General features: G+C 49.2%; 1 long non-coding RNA gene across 1 annotated transcript; it reads right to left on the bottom strand.

Moving 5' to 3' along the window:
• Positions 1-425: 425 nt before the first annotated feature.
• Positions 426-21,053, bottom strand: LOC121489043. The gene is made up of 4 exons (XR_005987249.1): positions 20,969-21,053; positions 9,032-9,160; positions 7,082-7,131; positions 426-3,505 (listed from the first exon to the last, which is right to left on the bottom strand). It is a non-coding gene; the product is annotated as an uncharacterized LOC121489043 (long non-coding RNA).
• Positions 21,054-22,028: the final 975 nt, after the last annotated feature.

Below are 22,028 nucleotides of genomic sequence, written 5' to 3'. Positions count from 1 at the left end.
GTTTTACAATGCAGTGGTATGCTAAATAAACTCGATCCGGTTTCTGCCAATGTTAAAACTAGCTTTCAAAGAACTACTTAACTGATATTTACACTTCTTTTGACTTATATGTACATGCCTTTGGAATATTTCAGATTTCAGAGAAATATCACCTTATTATAAGGTCATCGTAGAGATTACCTCGGACATCCTCCAGACCCATGCTCAGATACAGTACCTCTCTTCAACACACACAAATAAAACAAAATGTCAGAAGTCTGATGTGCAATAGAAAAAAGAAAAATTGGGACATGTTGCAGCAAGAGTAGTGGAACAGCAAAAAATAAAATGAAAATAATAACATTGAAATGTATTTTTATTGATCGGTAAGTCATGTAACATTAGTATGGTACAAAGCAAGTTTGATATGACAATGGCAAACACATAATTATAATATTGTTTATTTTCCTTAGACGCTATATTTAACACATTTACATAAAAGACCAAGATGTAAGCAAAAGCTTCAGTAATTTGACTCCATTGAGTGCTTTCAGTAAACAATAGGTTTCCCTAGCAAACATCTTATTGCCTTAATTGAACCTCCTTGAGAAAGAAAACCACACACTTTGTAATGTAAATGTTAATTGTAGTAGACAATGGTTCTAGGTAAATAGCACCCCTGGACATGAACTAAATGAAAGGAATACAGGCACTTAACAATGAAAGGTTGTTTGCACAAACAGTGCTTCAAATGTAAATAAACAAGGGTCTTCTCAACGGTCACTACAGTAGTAAAACTTTGGCACGTGTTCAGCAGCCATAATGAGAATTTACGTTAATAAAGTCTCTCGGAGTTTCTAACGGAAACCAACAGTGGTTTTACAGGCTTCTCCAGTCTGGAGTCTTAGAAGGTGCTGAAGCTACAAAGGAAAATGCAATGCTTTTGGAGAATAACTGCATATTTGGGATTTGAGATTGTCAGTAATCCAGGCCACATGGAAGGTAACAGGCCATTTTTAGGCATTTGCTTGCTGCAATGTTTGTATTTATGTTTAATGCCTATCCAAATGTCTGCTCTGACACATGGAGAAAAATGTAAGAACTTTTAGGGGAAGATTACAATGGGGACCTCCAAAGCCCCAAAGTTTCTGCTAAGTATAGTCACCTTGAGATTCAATAAAAATGGCTGTTTAGAACGCATCTCACTGGGATTATACCAAACCCACCTCTTATCATACCGCTATTGTAATTAACTTTCTGTATGTAGGCTGATGATTTTATAGTTTTACTTCCAGTGTGTGTCTACTAGCATAATCACGCCAAATTCCTAGCTGTATCATGTTAAGGGGGTAAACAGCCTGGGGAAGTGATAATAATGTCTGTTGCAGAGTACACGTTTTTAGATATAATCCACCCAAAGCAAGAGCCCAAAGGTGATCACAAGGCCAAAAGTACAGACTGAGAATTTGACGTGAAGGGCAGGTAGAAACGGGACTCTCCTGGAACTGCTTTCCCACTAGCTTTCCTAAATATTGAAAATCTGAACCCAAGAAGAAAGCTGAACTTAATTATGGCCAGATTAAACAGCGGTCATAAAATTAACAGAAACAGACAGTATGCAGCAGCTACAGACCAGTTGGTGCTACCATTTGGGAGGCTGCAGATGGCTGTGGGTGGGAAATGCCTCCACTTTCTTAAGCGATGGAGATGAGTATGGTGTGTGCACTTGATGTTTTTTTCATGCCCCCACCCCCCAACAGGGCTGTCTGTCATAGGCTGCCGGCCCGCTTTACCACTTGCCCCCGAGCGTGGGAATCGGAGCGTCCTGCCGTTCACATCTCCTGCATTCCGTTTATCGGAATCAATTAGGCAAGACAGACCCTCAGATTCCCCACCCCCTTTCCATTTTTGTCAGGTCTATATACGTCCTAATTATTTCAGTTTGGGATGCCAGAGCTGTTTCCTGGATAGACCTGATCATCCTTAAACAAAAAGAGAGGAGGCGCACACGTGGGTTGTGGCGTAAATGTCACTTTCATTTCCAATGCTAGGCGCCGAGTAAGACAGAACATTTTTTTAACACTTTGACAAGAGGGGAGGCGATCTCGTCTCCATCATGTCTTTCTGCTTCAGTAGCTTCCTCAAGGAAACCCTCTTGGAACAGAGAAGCATCTGTCCTTGTATTTTGAATAGAAGAATAAAAAATCAGCCTTTGCCTTTTTTTTTTTTTTGCATTTTCTCTGCTAGCTGTATGTCCTTAGTAGATACAAATTATTAACCTTCCATCATAAACTTTTCTGAAAGTCTAATGCAATAGAATTTGACACACAACCCCAATACATGTAGTCCTCCCGCATAATCTTCCTTTTTTTTTTTCCAGGGGAGGGGAACCTCAGAAGGAAATAGCCTACGTCTGCGGATTATGGAATCATTTTTGAACTAGATACCAGACCTCTCTACAACAGCTTTCTAAGGGAGGGGGGGAAGAAAAGAAAACCCCTCATATTAACTTTTGTCTTAAAGTAGGACAAACTGCACATGCATCTTGACTCATGAGCACTATACAATTCTCCTTTGCAGCTCTAACAACCCCTCTCAGAGTACCTGGCACCTTTATGGTTCGGCCCCTGTGTGTCACTTAATTTCCTCTAATCCCACCTTTAATCATAAGGAAGAAGAACAAAAACAAAAACAAAAACAAAGTTAGATTCAATAAGTATTCCTGACCTTTCTGGTTTTTACTGTCTCTTGGTTGTAGTCTTTCATTCTCACATGCTCCCCGGCGATCTTGAAGGAGTTTTTACTTTCGGTTATCTAGCTTTATGAAGACCAATACACTCATACAGCTAGATAACCAAAGATAACAACTCACTTCCCTCACACGCCTCTGTCTTCCTCTGGCCAGATTCCAGATCCCGATCTCTCTGGCAGTACCGAAGAGTAGTCCTCCAGGACACTTGCCGAGCATAAGATTCCTTCTTGTATGTAAATATGACCTGGTTTCTGTTTGTGTGTGCGGCTAAAACATCCAAACGAGATCTGTTGCTTTCAAAGTTTATTCCGAACTTTTCTTTCCTTTCAGCAAGTAATCTCCGACAGCGTTAGCCAACAATTCATCTATTAATATCAAAAAATAAAACCAGCTATTAAGGTGCAGCAAGCGGTTACGAGTGAGCAGCAGCATCCGTCCCTCCACAGGCCTCTATTTGCATTGTAAATTGCTTCATTCTCACGCAAGACTCTTTAGCCTCCCTCTATAGAGATGTACAAAGCCAACGGCAATTTCCAGCGCAGGTTAAGGAGGAAGGAAAAAAAACATCCCATTCTATAGAAGAGGTGACAGCTGATTCAAGGATCTGCTCCTGATCCTTTTGGGTTAGGCACCGTGAGCTTTTTACCAAGCGGTGGCAGCTTGATTGCACATATCTCGTGTGTGTGTGTTTTAGGGGGAAGATCCTCGATTTCACAGGGCTTCTAGGCTGGGGAGGAGAAGATGCCGTCTTGCTGGCGTGCTGCTGCCCCCGGTCTGAAAGAAGGAGAAAAGGGCCATCATTGGTGGGGCTTTCACTGCCAAAATGTGGACCAGCCCGGCAAGGTCAAAGGTTCGAGACCGCGGGAGACCAAGGTAATGATGATGTCATGAGAAATCTCAAGTACACGGTTATTGATATGCATCAGTGATCAGCCAACTGCCCCACGCCTCCTGCCCGAGCAGCGGCAGCGGCACCAGCAGCAGCGGCAGCATTTCTACAAGCCCTATTTTCTCAATCAACATCTCTTCCGCTAGCACTACCGACTGCTCCAGGAAAAGCAACCCGCGGCCTTTTACCTCCTCGGTGCTAGTGTAGATCGCTCTAATATCCAAAGACTGGAAGAAATCTCTCTCTAAGGACAGATAAAAGCATTTCAGATCTGGGGAACGTCTTTGCCTGCATTTCTCTTCTGGCAGATTGCATGGGCAGACAGATGGAAGGCACTTTGCTATTGCTTAAAGCAGGGCCTTGCTTTCTGGGGCTGGGAATCAGATCTGTATTACGCAGTGAGTCGATGTGTGATTACATTGACAATTTGCTCTGGTGGTGTGTTTTTAATGGCTTCACAGCTCAGTCATGTTTTGTATCTATGTGCCATGGCGATAGGGCAGTGTATTTTGTTTGGTCTGTAAGTTCAAACAGAATGCTCTAAGCAGGCCGACTTCATCCCGGTTTTTTTTTGTTTTGTTTTTTTTTTTTGTTTTTTTTTTTTAATGACTCTGTATAGGGTGTGTGCCTTAGAATGTAGCACAGGTAAACACTGCAGCATTAGTTTCTACTGTTGTACCCAACTCTGCTGTAATAAAAATGCTGAGCCTTTGTTTGTAATTTCAAACGTCAGTTTTCATACAGAAGAACAAAACCTACTAGTCTTTTCTTATGAAATTATGAAAAAAGTATTGTTACCCCCATGGAAAAGACAAAACACCTGGGTGTTAAGAGCATTATACCCACCTTCCCCTTCCCCACCCCCACCTTTCTTCTATCTAGAGGGGAATAGCGTTTTAGTAATTAATTAGCCTCATTCCTTTCCTTAGGACTTTTCAAAGTGTAAATATGGTCACCTAAAAGAGCTCTTTTCTTCTTCTCCTTCATAATAGGTCATCTATGTCTCATGCATCTATCATATGTACAGTTCTAATACTCAGATGGCCCTCAACAGTATGACTAAGGTGCAGTCCACATGAGATGCATATTCACCATGGGTGAACTTTAAGGATTGCTTTCCAAAATTAGGAGTCATGTTTGGTGATGTTACTATTCTTTAAAATATATGCTACAAGCAAATGCCATAAATCTTCATATTCATTTCACACATCACTAGTTTATCACAATACTCTCATTTCTTTAGGTTGACTATTTTCCCCAGTGACCAAAACACTTTCAGAATTAATATATATTCTTCCATTAATTCAATAATTTATTCTTGTAAGACATAAGCGTGAATATGCTTATCAAGTTACGTACAGAACACATATGTAAATCCTATTGAAAAGACTGACGAGTAAAAAAAAAAAAAAAAACAAAATTTCCAAGAAAAGCCCCAATCTAGAGTTCAAACAATAATATCACACCAATTAAAGATACAATTTAGAAACACAGATGCCAACTTTCCCTTAGATTTTTTTTAATTCAGTTTTTTGGGTGAGCACTTGTGTTCTGATTATTTAGAAAAGACTAAGCTATGGTAATTGCTCATCTATTTTTCTTATCAAATCTTGATAGAAGAAGTATGATCAGAAATGGCTGCATTGGGTTACATATGAAATGTACGTGCAAACTACAAACTAATTCAGAGAACCACACTCCCAGAGTTACTGTTCCTTCTTGAACTATGAGGTCACAACATAAACTAATGGACAGAATTGAACACATCACTGAGGCACATGCCACTTTGACATTATGTAAAACCATAATGAGCTTTGCTGCATTGGAAGATTGAGAGTATTTTGGCCTTGCTTTCCAAGACCTAGAAGCAGAATCATTAGTGATTTGGCATGTACTACATAAAGCAAGCATATGATCAGATGAATTCAATTCCTTAAGTCAAAATCCGAAGAAATGGCAGATATTTTTAGAATATCTTTTTGCCTTATATATGTCTGGGTGGGGGTTGGTGAAAGTAGAGAGTTGTGACACATGTATGTCTGTGTATGTGTGTCACCCCTTATCTGTGTGAATTCGCAAATTAATGTGGCTATATTCCCAGATTTAACAATTATATGCATTTTTAGAACCCAAGTAACAATCATGAAAGCCAAGACACTGAACATTTGAAGTATTTCTACAATTAGAAGCTACAGAAAATACTGTCTTAAAATAGCATGTTCTAAAGCAATGTCACATAGTCACATCACCTGACTCCAGGACTGGCCCCCCATGCATGCCACAGACACCGTAGATTCATTGTGAGACACCCCCCCTCCCCAAAAAAAGAAGTGAAAATAGCCAACATAAAGATTATGGGCAGTCTGTCCACCAGCCATCTAGCCAATTAAATATTTTACCTCTCCACCCTCTTTCAAGATATGGAGAAATAAAAGATCCACAGCAAGGCTTAACACTGAACACCTGATTATTTTGAATATTGCCAAGGTTCAGGTCATGGTTTACCATATACATTTCAAGGACTTTACTATCACTTAGGATGTAAGACAGTTGAAACAATTGGGCTGAGTCCTAGCAATGCCTGCCATGCATTGTTATGAGCAACTATTAACACCTACATGTTTTCATTTCAGATATTTTTGGTTTTCAGAAAGCTATTTATCTGAGCACAGAATACCCTTTTTGAAATCTGCATATTGAAGGAGATACTGAATTCAAATGGCCTGCCTGCTCATTCTCTAATAAATTCCCATTAATGGCCAGTAGATTAGGACGTGATTGTCATGCTTGTTTTCTAATCTTTTTATAGGTCTCCAGATGGCTGAAACATGAATTGAAACATCCTGGTTTTCTTGGGAATAAACAAATCTCTGCTTAAGTTAGAAGTGAAAAGTTATGATTTTTTTCCCCACATTTGGATCAGAATTATGCTATTCCATAAATGCAAATAACCAGGTTTGCCACTAATATTTAGAACACCTCTCTGAATCCTATTCAGACTACTGCAGGGTACGTAAAGAAATGGCCAATTACTGATATCCCTTTTTAATACTTGGTTTGTAGAATCTAATGTAAGTAAACCACAGTCCACTAATACAGTCAAGACTACCATTTTCTACATAAAAGCCATTTAATTTACAGCGATTTGTATAGTTCAGGCAAGGTACTTGACTGGCTTACTTTCTAATAAAAGTGTCCTATTATGTCCTCTGTATCCTGAATTTCATTTTTATAGGCAGTTACAGGTTATGTTTGCATTATTCTTGATATATAGTATACAAAGGCTACATATAGGAGAAAAAAAAACCTGCACATAGGGAAACTTGGATTTTTCTGGAATTGTATCTATTGCATGAACTGGGACATATGCAATACACTGCAGGCCCACCACCTAGCAAATGATACTCTATTTTGACTTTGTATATCATTTTGATTTTATCAAATATAAAATTGTAATTTACCTTTGGTTGGTTGTATTGTCTATTCATTTTATGCTTCTTCGCAGTCTCATCTGAAAAACAGTCAAGAAAACAAATGATCACAGTTTTAATACATACATAGATCTCTATAGTCATGTTTAGATTTGGCTTCATTTTAAAGTATTGCAATTACCATGATCCCTTAAAATGCCAAGAGATTACAGAAAACCCCAGTACAATGTGTGCTGGGCTTCAGCACCCACAGGGTTAAATATGCTAATTTGCATTTAAATGGAGACATGCATGATAATGGGAATGCAAAATATGCAGAATCTGGAGGGGTTTGGGAAATTAATTTTTTTCTTTCTTCTTTTCTTTTATTTTTAGCTTGGAAGGAAGAGGGACCCTTAAAAAAAACATTAGGGATTTGAACACTGTAACCTGCTATACAAAAGACGAGGGAGAGTTCTTCCCTGTAAGAATTTCAAGACTGGAACAAAGTCGTATTTTCTAAATGTTTAAGGAACTGGATTTCCAGGCCTTTCAAACAATGGGAATCCCTAGATAAATATCTAATCCATTAGAAAGATGCAAATAGTTTACTGTAAGGCCACAGCACGGTGAGATGTGCATTCATATCTATGGCTCCTGATTGGCTATTTCCTTCAGTAAATCAATGAATAATGTAAAACCTGATTGCTGTAAAGTGGTGGATTTTTTTTTATTCCCTTCCCCCATTCCTCTATGATTCAATATTCAAGAAGTCTTACTCTCCCGAAAATAGGTTGCTTTTCTTTTATGATTTTTTTAATGTTTATTGTTATTTTGGAGTAGTGGGGTGGGGCTACTGGTCTTGCAAAATGAAAGTACTGCACTGGTTCAATTACGCTGACTATGGGAGCTCGTTTCCGAGACAGCGCCCTAATTACTGGTGGCAAGGTGGGGAAGGAGGGTGCTGGGAAGAGCTGGGCACCAGGAGAGGGAGGAAACTGGATCCGACCCTGCCATTCTGGGCCCAAGGCAGCCACAGCCCCAAAAGAGCCCCCGGCCATGGCCGTGACTTGACAGGGCCTCCGGTCTAACTTCTGATCAATACCACTGCTGCCCTGACCCCTCCAGACAGTCCCCCATTCAAGCAGCGCCCGTGCATTTGCAAGAGAAAACGCGGCCGACACTAATGCAAATACAGTGCCCGGGTTCCCACCTCCCCGCGTTCCCTCAGACAATTCCAGGCCACGGAAGGAAGGTCTCGGCTCCCTTCGCGAGGTCTGGGCTCCAGGCAAACTGCAGAGACCGGGCTCCCCTCAGATACCAGAAGCATCTGAAGCTGAAAGGTTCCAAGTCCCAGTAACTAACCGCGATGGCCGTTATCTCGATGCATCTGAACTTGGGATAACCCTGCAAAGCCGCCTCTGGCCTCCCAGAATCCAAAAGGCAAGAGAAAAGAAGGAAGTGGAAATCCACCAGGTCTAGTTAGCCCGTGTACATAAGTTTCCACCAGCATCCCAGTCCGAGCCTCACTTCATTGCCAGAGGACTGCAACTTTGAGGTGGTTAAAAGAATCATTCGAAATGCAAATCCTGGATCCAGGAACGCGACGTACAATTGCATTTCGCTCTAGGTTCAATAAGGAAAAAAGTCCCACCACCACCACCACCACCACCACCACCACCACCACCACGAAATTACATGCAAAATTCCCCTTCCCAACGCGAAATTTCCCCGGCGTCTCTGTGCAACGGGGGGTCAGACCGCTGGGTAATTAACAGTTCTGGCTCAGACAACTCAAGAGATCAACAGGTTTAGCATCCGAGACTCGCAATCAATTAGCTGAAGCAAAGCCCCGGACTGGCCCTCGGAGCGGCCCGCGGCGGGGCTCTGCGGTCACCCGCTCGAGGACCGAGGGAGGAGCGCGGGCGCGGGGCGTGCGGCGGCCGCCGGGGCCCCGGGCCGCCCTCCGCGCTGCCGCCTGCGGGCCGCCCCGGTACTCACTTGCTCTCCGCCCTGCGCCAGGCGCTGTCGCCCCCCAAATCCAGCTGGGCAGGAATCGAGGCGCCGGCCAGAAGACAAGATCCAGTGTCACGGGGCGGCCGCAGCACACAAACAGGCTCCTTTCGGCGTCTCAAAAAAAAAAAAAAAAGAAAAAAAATTTTTTTTTCAGATCATTCCTCTCCTTAGCACATTTAAAACTGCCGCTCAATTCCACACGGTGATTCTTGCTTGATTGCGTCTAAAATAGTTTAAACGGCTCTTCCCTTCTGGGGAGAGAGAGAGAAGGGCGCAAAAGACGAAAGAGGAAAAAAGCCAACTTTTCCCCCCCACGCCAGGCACTTGCTCCCTGAGCCTCGGAGTGGAGAGTGAAGTGGTGTGTGCGAGGCTCGGCAAGTTTTTGGGGGGGCTGTCCAAGGTCTAGTCCAGCCCCCTCTGCCGAGGAGGACGTGCTCTGAAACTCAACCAATTTCCCCACTGCTTTTGTTACTGATGAACTGAAGCCCTATTGTTCATCCATTGCCACGGTCTTTTTCAGTCCTCACACTACGTTCTGCGTTGCCAGAGATAATGAATTTGCACCCAAACCTCTCATAGTCCCCTCCTGACAGACGGAACAAATTAGAAATGTCTCGTCTGAAGGACGGCAATGGCTACATTTTCCTATTGTAGGATGTAAAGCACACATTTCTTTGGAAACTTCTTTTGCCTTTTCTGCCTTTTCTACCTTTTATTTTCTCTTCTCTTTTTTTCTCTTTTCCTTCAGTTTTTTTCTTGATTTCTTTAGACTCTCTCTCTCTCTCTCTCTTTTAAGAATAGGCCTGTCTTGTTTTTCCAATGCACCATTTTATGTAACTTGTGGATCTTTTCTATCTTCCTTCTTTCCTCCCCCCCCCCCTTTTTTAAAGAGCTCCCTTTGCAATTTTATTTACAAACTTGGAGAATGACCTTTTGACTTGCAGACTTTTTTTTTTTTTTTTTAAAGAAAGGTCTTTTGGTTCAAGTCCCCCCTTCCTCACTCCTCCTCCCCTTTTTGTTGTGGTCAAATGTGTTTGGCCAAAGACAAGCAATACGTTATAGGGATTTTTATTCTTTAAACTCCAGAGCTATTCAAAAGGTACCAGGGAAGCCCTATAGGGGTTATCTATTTGAGGGGGAAGAAAAAGCATGTGTGTGTGTATGTGTGTGTGTGTGTGTGTGTTCCCGGGAAAGAGGCAGAGAGATGTGGGAGGGTGTGGGTGGGAGTGTGCAGGGAGAGAAGGGTGGGGGCCTGGAGGGAAAGTGGGCTTCCTGGAACACGAGCCGGGAGGCTGTCAGGGGGTGTAGGCGCGGGAGGGAGGGTGCAAGAATCCGCCGGGCCGAGGGCGGCTCGCGCCCCTGGGCCTGCCCGCGCTCCCGGCCGGCCGCAGCCTGGGCGCGGGTGTCTGCGCGCGCGGGCGCCTGTGCCGAGCCTGCGCGCGTGCGGCCGGGGGCGGAACGGGGGCTGTAAAAATTCAGGCGAGTGGCCCGTATGTAAATGCGGCCCGGGGGGAGCGGGGAGGTGGTAATGAGAGCCGCCGGCGCTCGGCCCCGCCGGCGGCCCCCAGCTTTCCCGCCAAGTGCCGCCGGAGGACAGACAGCCATGCGTGTCCTTGGCGGGAGGGCCCCCGCCCGCGCGCGCGCCCGCCCCCCGCGCACACGCACACGCTCCCTCGCAGGCGTGGGGCCCGGTGGCCGCGAGCATGTCAGCAAAACAAAGCTGGGGCTGCGAGGTGGAACGGGGCGGCGGCGGCCGCGGCGGCCAAGGGCAGCCCCGGGAAGCCCGCGCCGCGGCCTCCGGCGCCCCTTCCTCGGCAGCCCGCGGCTCTGCCCTCCGCCCCGGGCTCCGCACGGCCCGGCCCCGGCCCCGGCCCCGGCCCCGGCCCCGGCCCGAGGAGGCCGAGCGCCGTTTCTTAGCTACCTCGGGGAGGGTGGGGGGCGAGCAGGCGCGGGGGCGAGCAGGCGCGGGGGCGGCCCCCGCCCGGAGCGCAGGCTCGCACACGCCGGCGCGCGGGGCCGGGGGCGGGGGGTCGCCGAGGGCCTCCCCGCCGCGGCCCGCTCGCTACCTCGTCGCGGGGCCTGCGGCGCTCCACGAGACACAGCGGGCGGATCCGCGCGGCAGCGCCCGGGGCTGCGGCCCAGGAATGGCTCCCCTCAAAAGCCCTCCTCCCACACGGTGTCATGGGAAGGGCCTGGCTGGAGAGCGAGCGAGCGCCTTCCCTGACGCACCCGCCTCCCCAAATCGGCGGAACTCGAACTCCGGCCCCGGTGCTCCGGCCCAGGGGGCCCTGTATCGGAGTCCTGGAGGCGGCCCTGGAGGACCGCGAGCTCCGCTCCTCTCTCGAAGCGCCTGCCTTGGCGCTCAGCAGCCCGAGCACCTCCTTCACACACACACACACACACACACGCGCGCGCGCGCACGCTCTTCCCCCACATCCCGACCTGGGAGCGCGGCAGTTAGTGGAGCCCACGCGCTTAACGAGCGCGCAGGTGCACAGGTGCCGACGCCAGGAGCCCCCGCCGGCTGGCGGGGCGATTTACCGCTCCCTACTGGAACAGGTGTAGCTTATCGTGTTTTAGGGATGGTTTGCTGTTGTCTGCGGCCTCCCCAACCCCCGCCCCCGCCCTCTTCTTGTGCTGGAGAAGCCAAAAAATAAAATGAAAAAAACCCAAAAAAGACAAAAACTAACCAAAAAAAAAAAAATTTTTTTTTTCATGTTCCATTGTCGGAGTCTTCTTTCTGATAAGCTCCCCGAGCCGGGATCTAAAACACCTGGGGGCTTGATTCGGCTGGTTTTCTGTTGATTTTCGGTTTGTTGTTTCGGAGTGTGTTGTTTTTCTAGGGGGAAGCGAAGGAACGTGTCTTTGGTGGGGCTGGCGGCGCGGGGCAGGAGCCCGCGTGCGCGCCGCGAAGCCGGCGAGGCCGGAAGCCGGGCGGTGGCCGAGGGAGGCGCTGCTGGTCTCCCCCGGGGGCGGCTCGGGGCCCCCCGGCCTCCTCGGGCCTGGGCTCGGCCTCGGCCGCCGCCGCCGCCGCCGCCGCCGCCGCCGCCGCCGCCGCCCGCACCCGCGGGCTCCGCCGGCCGCCGCTCCGTGTTTTCCCCCATCCCGGCTTCACGTTCAAGGTTTAGCTGCGAGGTCACGTCCATTGACGTCAGCTCCCTGTCTCCCTCTACGTCCGGCTACATTTACATACATCAAGGAAATTAGGGCATTAAAAAAATATGCAAATCCTGCGCGGAGAGGAGCCGGTGCATTCCTGGCGCGATCGCCTTTTATTGAAGCTTTTAATTAAAGGGGCCAGTTGGCGAGCCCCTGAAACAACCGCCAAAACCCCCAAAAGAGAAAAATAAACGCTGTAGCCTTCGGGAACGGTTGTTTCGGCTCCTGTTCTGTGGGCGGCTGAGGACCGCCGGCTGCCCGGCTCGGAGAAGAACAGGTTAGAGGAGGCAGCTCCAGCCCATGCATAATCAGGGCTCCGCGGCGCCTCCATTCTTTCCTCCTCCTCCTCCTCCTCCTTTCCTCCTCCTCCACCTCTCCTCCTCCTCCTCCTCCTCCTCCTCCTCCTCCTGCTCCCGCTCCTGTTGGTTCCAGCGTGTATTATTTTTAATACTGATGCATATGTAAAGATATATTTGCATTTTTTAATTCGCGAAAAGTTCAGGTTGTATCGATTTATTGATTTCCACGCCCTTCCTTTTTTTCTTTTCTTTCTTTTTTTTTTTTTTTTTTTTTTTGCTATCTTGTTATGTCTATCTGTCTCTCTTGTGCCTTTCTGTCTGTATTTTTTGGCGAGTGTCTGCTGCTGTCTCTTGCTAGATAATATGCACAGTTGCCTCCCTGCTTCTGTGTATTTAAGGCTCCAAATATGCACATCTGTCATGTATGTAATGCCAGCTGTATAACCTCCTGATTTGGTCATGAAAGAAAAGACACTTTTTTTTTTTTCCTGACATACCCCCTTGGTCGATGTAATGCCCATCGCTCAAGGCTCAAAGTTTGATTATCTAATTAACTTCATAATAGCAAAAACACAGTTCGGCCAGTGCCTTTGAGATAATGTATGGTATAAAGGGAAGTGACTCCAAAGATTTCTAAAGAATTTTTGTGTTGATTAACTGAGAGTTGCGACATTCGGTACCCTATTGCCTTATAGCATTTCTTATTGCAAAAAAAAAAAATCATCTATTTTAAAATGTGTAGACACAGCAACCGACAGCCTTCTGCAAGGAAGACATTTTCAACCATGTTGTATGTTGTACCTTATCTGCTGCACTCAAAATTTACTGAGTTTCATTTTTATCTTATGTGACTGGAAACAGGCACATTATCTGGATTGAAAAGCATCCTTAATTCCGGACTTTGAAATGAAAACAAATAAACAAAACAGTTGACTATATTAAGCCAGTTGATTTACCCTAAACTATACAGGCCTTAAGTTAGGTATCAAGCAATGGTAATCTTGTTTATAGGGCCCGATTTTCCTTCCTGGCAATACATCTATTCAGCACAATGGCTTTTGGAAAAGATATATGTATCAAGTCCACTTTTAAAATTCCCCCAAAGCTATCATTTTTAAAAGACTGAATCCATAATTGCATAGCCACAAAGAACAGCAAGTATGCACACATGCAGCTTATTCAATTAAACAAGTCCAAGTACATGCACAGGTAATTAGTTTTCTTATGAATGACTTACCTGCACAGATACTCAGGGCAAGATTCAGCCCTCCCCAAAGGCTTTCATGTATAAATATTCACATGTATTTCCTCCCATTTTAAACCTACAGCTGTATGCCATCTTTCATGCTGGACTATCCAGCATCCATTTTTAGCGCCCTTAATTCTTGTGGCATTTCCAGCCTTACCTCTGGCTGTAGTTTTTTCAAGCCTACACCAAAGTGCTCATATGATATGTCACCCAATAAAAAGTGGTCAGATGGCCACACGTAAAACATTAAAAAACGGCAACACACTCATCCTTCAGCTTTGCCCTTACCTTGCCATACATAGCAAGATTACCTTTCTTAAAGTACGTTTTCAGCACATTTTATGAATAGTTGCAGGATTTCACAACTGGTTGCAGAATTGCCGGTTTGGGGGGGGGGGCGGGAGGAGGGGGAGCACCTGGCTGAGCGAAACAATTCGGCAGGTTAAATGTCTCTCCGAGTTTGGCTGCAATTCAATCGTGCGTGGCGGTCTGCTCCTGCCTGGACTCTCGAACATACCTGCCTGCCTTTATGCAGGGCTCGGGACAAACACACCCGCCACGTTTCAGGGCGTAGAGTGGCGGTGCATATATTTAGATGTTGCTAGCAAGGACTGTGTGCATGCACGGATGTCTGTGCATGCATGTGTGTACAGACGTGTGTGTGCGTGCGCGCGCGCGCTGTGTGACAAGGGACACACGGGGGTACACCTCTCGTCTCTGATCTCTCCGTAATCTCCTTTTCTGTTTCTAATCTCCCTTATTGGCTCCCGGTAGTAACCTGGAGCATCTGAACCGTCACCGTCCCCGCCGTGTGCGCGCTGTGGCTTACCCCGGGGCCGGTGGCTCGGAGGCTCGCTGGTTCAGCGGGGGTTGTGGCGGAGGGTGGGTAGCGCCGCTGCCGCCGCCGCCGCGGGTCCCGGTGCTCTGTCCCAGCCCGGCAGCCGAGCGCGCCGCCCCGGAGCCCCCTCCCACCCCGCCCTCACCCCAGTCCTCCCCTCCTCTACCCTCTGCGCCTCCCCCCACTCCGCCCCGCATTACCATATGGAGGCCGAGTCCCTGCGAATCACAGCAGCAGCGGGCGGCATTTGAATAAGCCCCGCAACCCCGGGCGGACCCCAAGTCCTCAAAAAGCTGCGCGCCCTGCCTCGGGGGCCCCCACTCTGGCCGGTAACCTGGCAGCGACCGACACCTCCCCAAAGTGTCCTGGGCGCGCGGGAGAGAGGTTCTGGGCCTCCCACTTGCTACTTTTATATTAACTTGACTGATAGGATCAGACAATAAATGGGGGGGGTGGAGGCCGAGAGAGATACACACACACACAGAGGAAGGGGAGCGGAATGGGGGGGGGGGAAGAGAAGGAAGAGGAAAGGGAAAGGCGCTGCGGTGGGGGGGGATGCAGTAAGGGAAAGAAGACGGAGACAGAGGAAAGGGGGAGAGCGGAGCAGGGAGCCCACAGGGTCGGGTGCAAAAGGGTAAAATGGGGAGGCAGCGGGGAAAAGACGGGAGGGGGAGAGATACCCAAGTATCTGATTTTGGACTTTCCAAGCTAAAAATATCACCTCACTGAACTTCACAACCTCCAATTAGACATGTGTTTCGCCCCCCTCCCGCATGAACGAATGATTAATTTGCTGTCTCGATCAGAAATAATTATTTAGAATTGTGTAACAGATACAGGATTTAACGCAAAGTCGCCAGTTTTGTAGAGACATAGCAAAGCATGACATTTAAAGAGGATATTGGCCACCTCGTGCTAAAAAACGTAAGGCTTGCCTTGAATACTCAGGCGTCTGCCCAGCCTCGGCGCCCAAGATAGTGAGACCAAGGCCCAGAGTCAGGATGTGCTCCGCAATAGGTGGGACTTTAAGAATGTTTCTTTCATTCTCTTTGATATTTGACGGATACCTTTTTTCGTCTTCGCCAACCGATTGTATTTACGAAAAAAAATATAGATCAAGTGTGGGGTTTTAATTTTTTTTTTTTTTTACTGCAAAATGTCCCTACATTTAAATGAAGAGATGGCTTTTAAACGTTAGTTTAAATACATCGCCAGTTCCATTTTGCACACCAACTCAACAACTGGAAGTTCTGAATTTAGCGTTTGCAATGCGGTCCCCCTCCCTAGCTTCAAAGCAGAACACTGATTTCCCTGTGTAAAACGATCAGAATCACAATAAAATCTCCAGCTACCTACTGGATGCACCAGTGTAAATATCCCTCTCAGCATTCATAAGCCAGACCTCCTCCTTTTGAGACACACACACAAAAAGAACGCTTCTGATTAATAATCTCTTACGCGGCACACCGAGGCCGAAGGCAGGGAGCCGCAGGGCGCCGGAGAAGGGCGCAGAATTCTCAATACCTAGAATTTCCATACAGATTCCAAAGACGTGCTAACTGCCAGGTTTCCGGAGGGGGATGATATTTGGCAAGCAATGCTTTGGGAGAAGACAGCCACCTCCAAACACTGACCCCTTCCTGGGCCAGGGGAGGGGGGCGGTCGCGATGACCCGCATTTCTGCGTGCAGACGTGTGCACGGGATGGTGTGTAGCTCACGCATGTGGCCAGGCCCAGGTTTCGTTCTTTTTCTCTCTTTTTTTTTTTCTTTTGGAGGCAAGAAGTTGAAACCAATGCACTCTTTGTGTGGCTAGCTCCCACGAAGCTGGGATTTCAACCTCTGATTTTGAAAGCCACCGTGGAGCGCGGCGTGGAGCCCGGGGGTGCATCCCGCGGCCCGGGATTTGTACCAGGATGCTCCCTGTGCCCGGCCGCTGCCCGCAGCACGTGAAGAGCAGAGAAAGGAGGGAGAGAGGTGGTGGCTTTGGAGCCGCTTCCGTCGGGGGCCCCGCATCTCGCCCCACCAGGGCCCTCTCTCCCTACTGTCCCTGAAGGCGCTCCCGTAGGCCGGCCAGTGGCGCTGTGGTCGTGGCCAGGTGAGGGGGGGGATGGTCCTAGATGGGGAGCGGCCCGGTCTGGAGCTCCGGTGGGGCTGCGGACCTGCCTGGCGCCGAGGGCTGCGTGGTGCTGGGGGCCCGCGCGGGGCTCCTGGCTCCGGCCAGCAGGGGAACAGCGACACCTACTGGCCGCGCGGGCGCGCATCGGGGCCGTCGGGGCGGCCCTGGGCTGGGGGTGCCGGGCTGCCGGGACTCGGAAGCCCCGAGGATCCGCGCCCACCGCCGGGCCCGCCCCTGTAGGTCTCGCCTGCCCCCGGGAAGGCCAGGCCCCAGGGTCTAGAGACTCTCAGGGGGCCCGCAGGGGGGGGGGGCAACACACAGACGGGCACACGCGCTCCCCCGCCCGGGGACCTCCCTTCGGGACACCAGAGGGACCCGCCGTGCACTTGGCCACCGGCTCCCGGATTTAGAAGAGACTTAGGCTGAGGGTGGGACCTGACCTCTTCGGCCTCCTGACCTCTTCTCTACCGCCCCTATTTCGTCTGATCTCTTTGCCAACCGGGCACCTAGGAGAGCTCCTTTCCCTCCCTTGCGAGACCCGAGGGCACGCGCTCGCAGTCAGCGGCCGGCGCCGGGCTCGCGGGCCCCGAGCCTCCCTGCTGCCAGCCCGGGGCACCTGGAGGGCTCCCGCGCCGCTGCCCGGGATTGGGATTGGGTGGCTTTTCTTTAGGAATTAGGATTTTCTTAACTACGCCGGGAAGTAAAAGCAAATTTGGGGTGGTGGAGATATTTTCGAGACCTGAGGGTGTATAGAGATCCTGCCACGTATAAGCGTAAACGCCTCGATTGTTGGCTTTGGTTGGAAAGGGTGGGAGAGGGTACCAAGGGGTGGCGAGGCCCGAGGAAAACCTATGAGGATGGAAAGAAACCAGTTCGTGTATTCCAGATTTACTTCCTCTTACCGGTCTTTTCAGTTCAAGCAGATAGCCATTTCATAGGAAAAGGAGGTGGTCCCAACAGTGGGTGGAGGAAAGAGGGGTCTTATTAGCCTCCTCTTCTCCCTTAGATACCCCCTTTTCCCGTGTTTGGTTCTGAGTCGCACCATGGCCCAAGAAACGTGATTCAGTGTGGTTCAGGTGTCAACTCGCTTGAGTATTAAAATGTATATTTCTTCTGCTAGAAAGACTGGGATAGTTGAATCCATATGAATCCTGTAGAATTTCCATTTAAAATACCATTTATTAAAATACCAGAATTTAAAAAAAAAGAAAACTTTCATAGAAAGTTCGAGTTCATCTTGGAAATTACCTCGCTTTAGATACTGGTTGAAACTAGGGTCTTAAGTGTTTCAAGGGGTACCTGGCCCGCTCAGTTGGTAGAGCCTGTGACTCTTAACCTCAGGATCCTGAGTTCAAGCCCCACATTGGGTATGGAGCCTACTTAATAAATAAATAAATAATAAAGTCGAATAAGGTAAAAATTTAAAAATAATAGTGTTTTGAGGAAAAGGGGGAAAGGAATCTTGTTAGGGCTAAACTTTTGTCTGCATTCTCTCCAACTGCAAAGTTTTACTAATTTTGTTTTGTTTAAATAAGATGGGAATCTCCTAGTACCCTTAAAGAGTTCTAGATGGAGTCTCTTCCTCTTTTTTTTTAATTAAAAAAATATCTAAAATGCTCAAGAAGGCCACCCTCAACTGTTTGCAATATCTTCATCTTCTTATTTTTTACCCTGTAAATGTATCTGAATGTGCTCTGATAATATATGAATACATCTCAGAGCAGGCCCTTAGCAGTTTGATGGTGTATGAACAAACCTGTATTACTAATAATGAATAAAACAGAGCTGTATCCTAATGGCATTTCTCTTGAAGAATCCTACACCCTAACCCTACTGCATATCAAAGTCAACTTTCTTCTCATAAAATGGAAGTCTTCATAGAAAAAGAAAATGACTACAGGAAAATTGTTACATTGCACTGGGTACACAAGTACCCATCAACCAAACCCAGTTCAGAGGTGGCTCTGGGTATTGAAAGCACCTTGAAAAATGCTAGGGTTGAAATGTTTTCCCTTTCTTGAGAAGCATTAGATTTCTATCATGCAGCTTTATTTGTGACTGGAAAATCTTAGCTTGAATGCGTTCTCATTGTTGCTTGATAGTCTTTGGTTTTACTGAATCTAAAAATTATTGATTTAGCATGAATAGACAAATAGAACTTAAGTGTCAAAATGGTGGAAATTCTCTGTATACCTAATCACCCCCCCCAAGCTAAGCATATTAAACCCTAATTAAATTCAGAACACAAAATTAGGGCAGTGAAATTGTTTCTTATTCTACAACATGAATATATACATACTATTATATGTTTATATATATATATATATATATATATATATATATATATATATATATATCCCTGGTTGTTGCAGTGATGTGTGTGTGAACTGAACATGGAGACAAGGCTTCTCATTCTTTTTATGTCTTCCTTAATATATTTCTCTGTTAATTCCTCTTTCTTAGCAAGAAAATTAAGGAAAGAAGACAGGCTAAGCTATCATTAGACTGTATCTGTGTTCCTTTGTCACACCTGCCCTCCTCAGGGCTCGCCTGGGAGGATGTGTGTGTGTGTGTGTGTGTGTGTGTGCACTTCCTTTCCTGCTTGTTGAGGAGCATGAAGGAAGAAAGAGATGCAAGGATGAGAATATTGCACAGAAAGGCACATCACTGTATGTGAAAAAGAGATGGATACATTAGGAACCCCGCTAAATCCCAGCTAGTTGGTTATCTGGGGAGGGGAGGCTTGTGTGTGGTAGCTGGCTGGCTGATTGGAAAAATCATTTGGGGAGAAAGGAGAGGCTCCCTGCCCCCAGAGTGGCCTCCCTTTCAGCTGCGGTGAAATCCGCAGGGGCTCAATGACGCTTGGCTTCAGGGAATAGAGCTCCAAGGACACCTGTGTGCATCTGGTTGGAGACAGGTGTGTGTGTGTGTGTGTGTGTGTGTGTGTGTGTGTGTGTGTATAGGCAAGAAGGAGGTGCTTCATCAAAAATTCATTTGAAAATATATTGGTCCTAAAACTCTCGGCCATGTCATCAACTGGGGTCAGGCACCAAGGTCACTAACATGTCCCAGGTTCACTCATGGGCCGCTGCAACATTATTGCCTGTGATGGTACGACTATGGCTTCTTTCATGTCTTTGGCTCTTTATGGTACTCCCCCAGAGTGGGGCGAGGCCCTAGCCTCCCCCTCCTCCCTCCTTCGTCCCCGCCAACAAAACCGTTCTACCGCTTGAGCCATCTGCCGCAGGTGTAATGGATGGCAGGGTGCCGACCTAACCACACTTCAGTCTCTTCTAGGTCGTCACCGCTCTGCACCAAACAAATGAGTCCTGTTTCGCCACTAGGGTGCCGAGGTGGATGGTGGAGGCCGGCCCCCGCCCCTGGCAGCGCTCAGCGCTTAGAAACCAAAGCCAGCTGACAACACACGAAACACACAGGCACAGAGAAAACGCCAAGCCGACGCGCGAGCTCCCTCTGCGCCCCCCCCCCCGCCCCCCGGTACCCAGGGAGGGCGCGTACACAGCCTTTACACGTTTCACAGCCCTGGCGACTCCGAATTCTGGGTTACTTCTGATGGCCTTCCCGCCTGCACGGAGCCCCCGGGGCGGCTGTGTGCCTGTGTGCGCGCGCGGATGTGCGTGCGTGTTTAAAACGCTTATTGGTAGGTAATCAGCAGCTGATCAGGCATAGTAATCCAATAATCTTTTTGAATACATGCGATTTTTCGTTAAAGGTAAATTTTTTAAAGGAAGAAAACGAAAGCTATCGATTCCTTGCACAAACCCCTGGTTCCCAATTTCGGTTCCAGGGAACCGCAGAGCTGCGCAGCCCCCGGCCTGGCCAAACTTTCCCTTTCCCCGAGATTCGACCGAGGCGCAGATGGTCACTGGGTGACTGAGCACGATCCCATTTGCACGCGGGTGTGTAAAAGAGGGGAGCTGTGGGCAGGCGCAGCACAGAGAGGGAAATCGGGTAGCTGGAAGCCTCCCGGAGTCCCCGGGAAGCCGGGCGGGACGCGCAGGGCGCCCGAAGGCGAGAACCCGGGGTCCGACCTCCGCCGCGCCCCGGAGCCTCGGGGCCCCCGCCCTCGGGCTGGACCCCTTCCCGCCGCCCCCACCCCCGCCCGCCCGCGCTCACCTCACCCCCGTTTGCCTGGATGTCCGAGTAGCCCAGGTACTGGTGCCCATCCCTGGGCCCGGGGTCCGGGCGGAGGCTGGACCCTGCCAGGAATCGAACTCCGCTGTCCCCGGGAGTACTCACCTCGGGCGAGGCCCTGGCAAATGGAGGCCCAGAAGCGTCAAGTTTCCTCTCCCAGCCGTTGTGCCAGATTCCCCTCCTGCCTGCAGCTCCTCTCGGCAGGCTCGCCTCCCTCCCTCCCTCCCTCCCTTCCTCCCTCCCTCTCTCTCCCTCTCCCTCTCTCTCTGTCACACACGAGGATTACTTGTGACTTTTAGAGGCAAAAGCTTGCTTATTCAGAAGAGAAGGGGGGGGGGAGGGAAGGGAGGCGGGAGGGAGGAGAGGGAGAGAGGGAAATAGGAAGGAGGACGGAGAGGAGGTGGAGAATCCGAGGTAGTGAGGGCGTAGGTAGAGGAGGAGGAGGAGGAGGAAGAGGAGGAGGTGGAGGGGTGGGAGGGGTAGGGTGGAGTAACCGAGGATGGGCTGGGATGGGACGGCGAGGGATAAATTGCTCCCCACCCAGCAGCAGCGCGACGCCCCCAGCGTCCCGGGGGAGCCGGTGCGTCAGCTCGCGGCGGGCCGAGGCGGGGCGGTACAAAAGCGCCGCGGGACCCCCTTCCCCGGCTTCCACCCCGGCCGGCCGGGCGCCGGAGGCCGCCGCGCTCCCGCTCGCACCGCGGACGGCTCCCCTGCGCCGGGACGGGGGCGGCCCTCGGGGGATTCCAGGCGGCTCGGAACTTTGCACGGCCGGGCGCAGGGCCAGCTCCGCCTGCGGCTCAGACCCTGGAAGCCCGCGCAGCCCGCGCAGCCCGCGCAGCCCCCGCGCGTCCGCACCCAGACTGCGGCGCCCCCGTACCCCGCGCGCGGGCCACGCTCCCACCGGCCGCTCCCAGGCCGCCCCGGCTCGGCCTCAGTCCCGCGAGGCTGCTAACGTCTGGGGCCCCCCTCCGCTGGCGTTACGGAGGGAGGGGTGTGTGGGGGTGGGTGGGGGTGGGGGTGGGTGGGTGTGTAGCGCGCACACTCAAGGCTAGGAAGATGTGAAATCCCGGCTCGAAAAAGTAGCTTCGGTCTCCTGCAGCTTGGAGCCCACGACCAAGTCCGATCATACTCAGTATTTGAGATTCCGCAGCAGCCAGGACCGAGG

The sequence above is a fragment of the Vulpes lagopus genome, chromosome 4, assembly GCF_018345385.1.
Source record: "Vulpes lagopus strain Blue_001 chromosome 4, ASM1834538v1, whole genome shotgun sequence".
Lineage (NCBI taxonomy): Eukaryota > Metazoa > Chordata > Mammalia > Carnivora > Canidae > Vulpes > Vulpes lagopus.
This window is presented reverse-complemented; position numbering and strand designations above follow the sequence as displayed.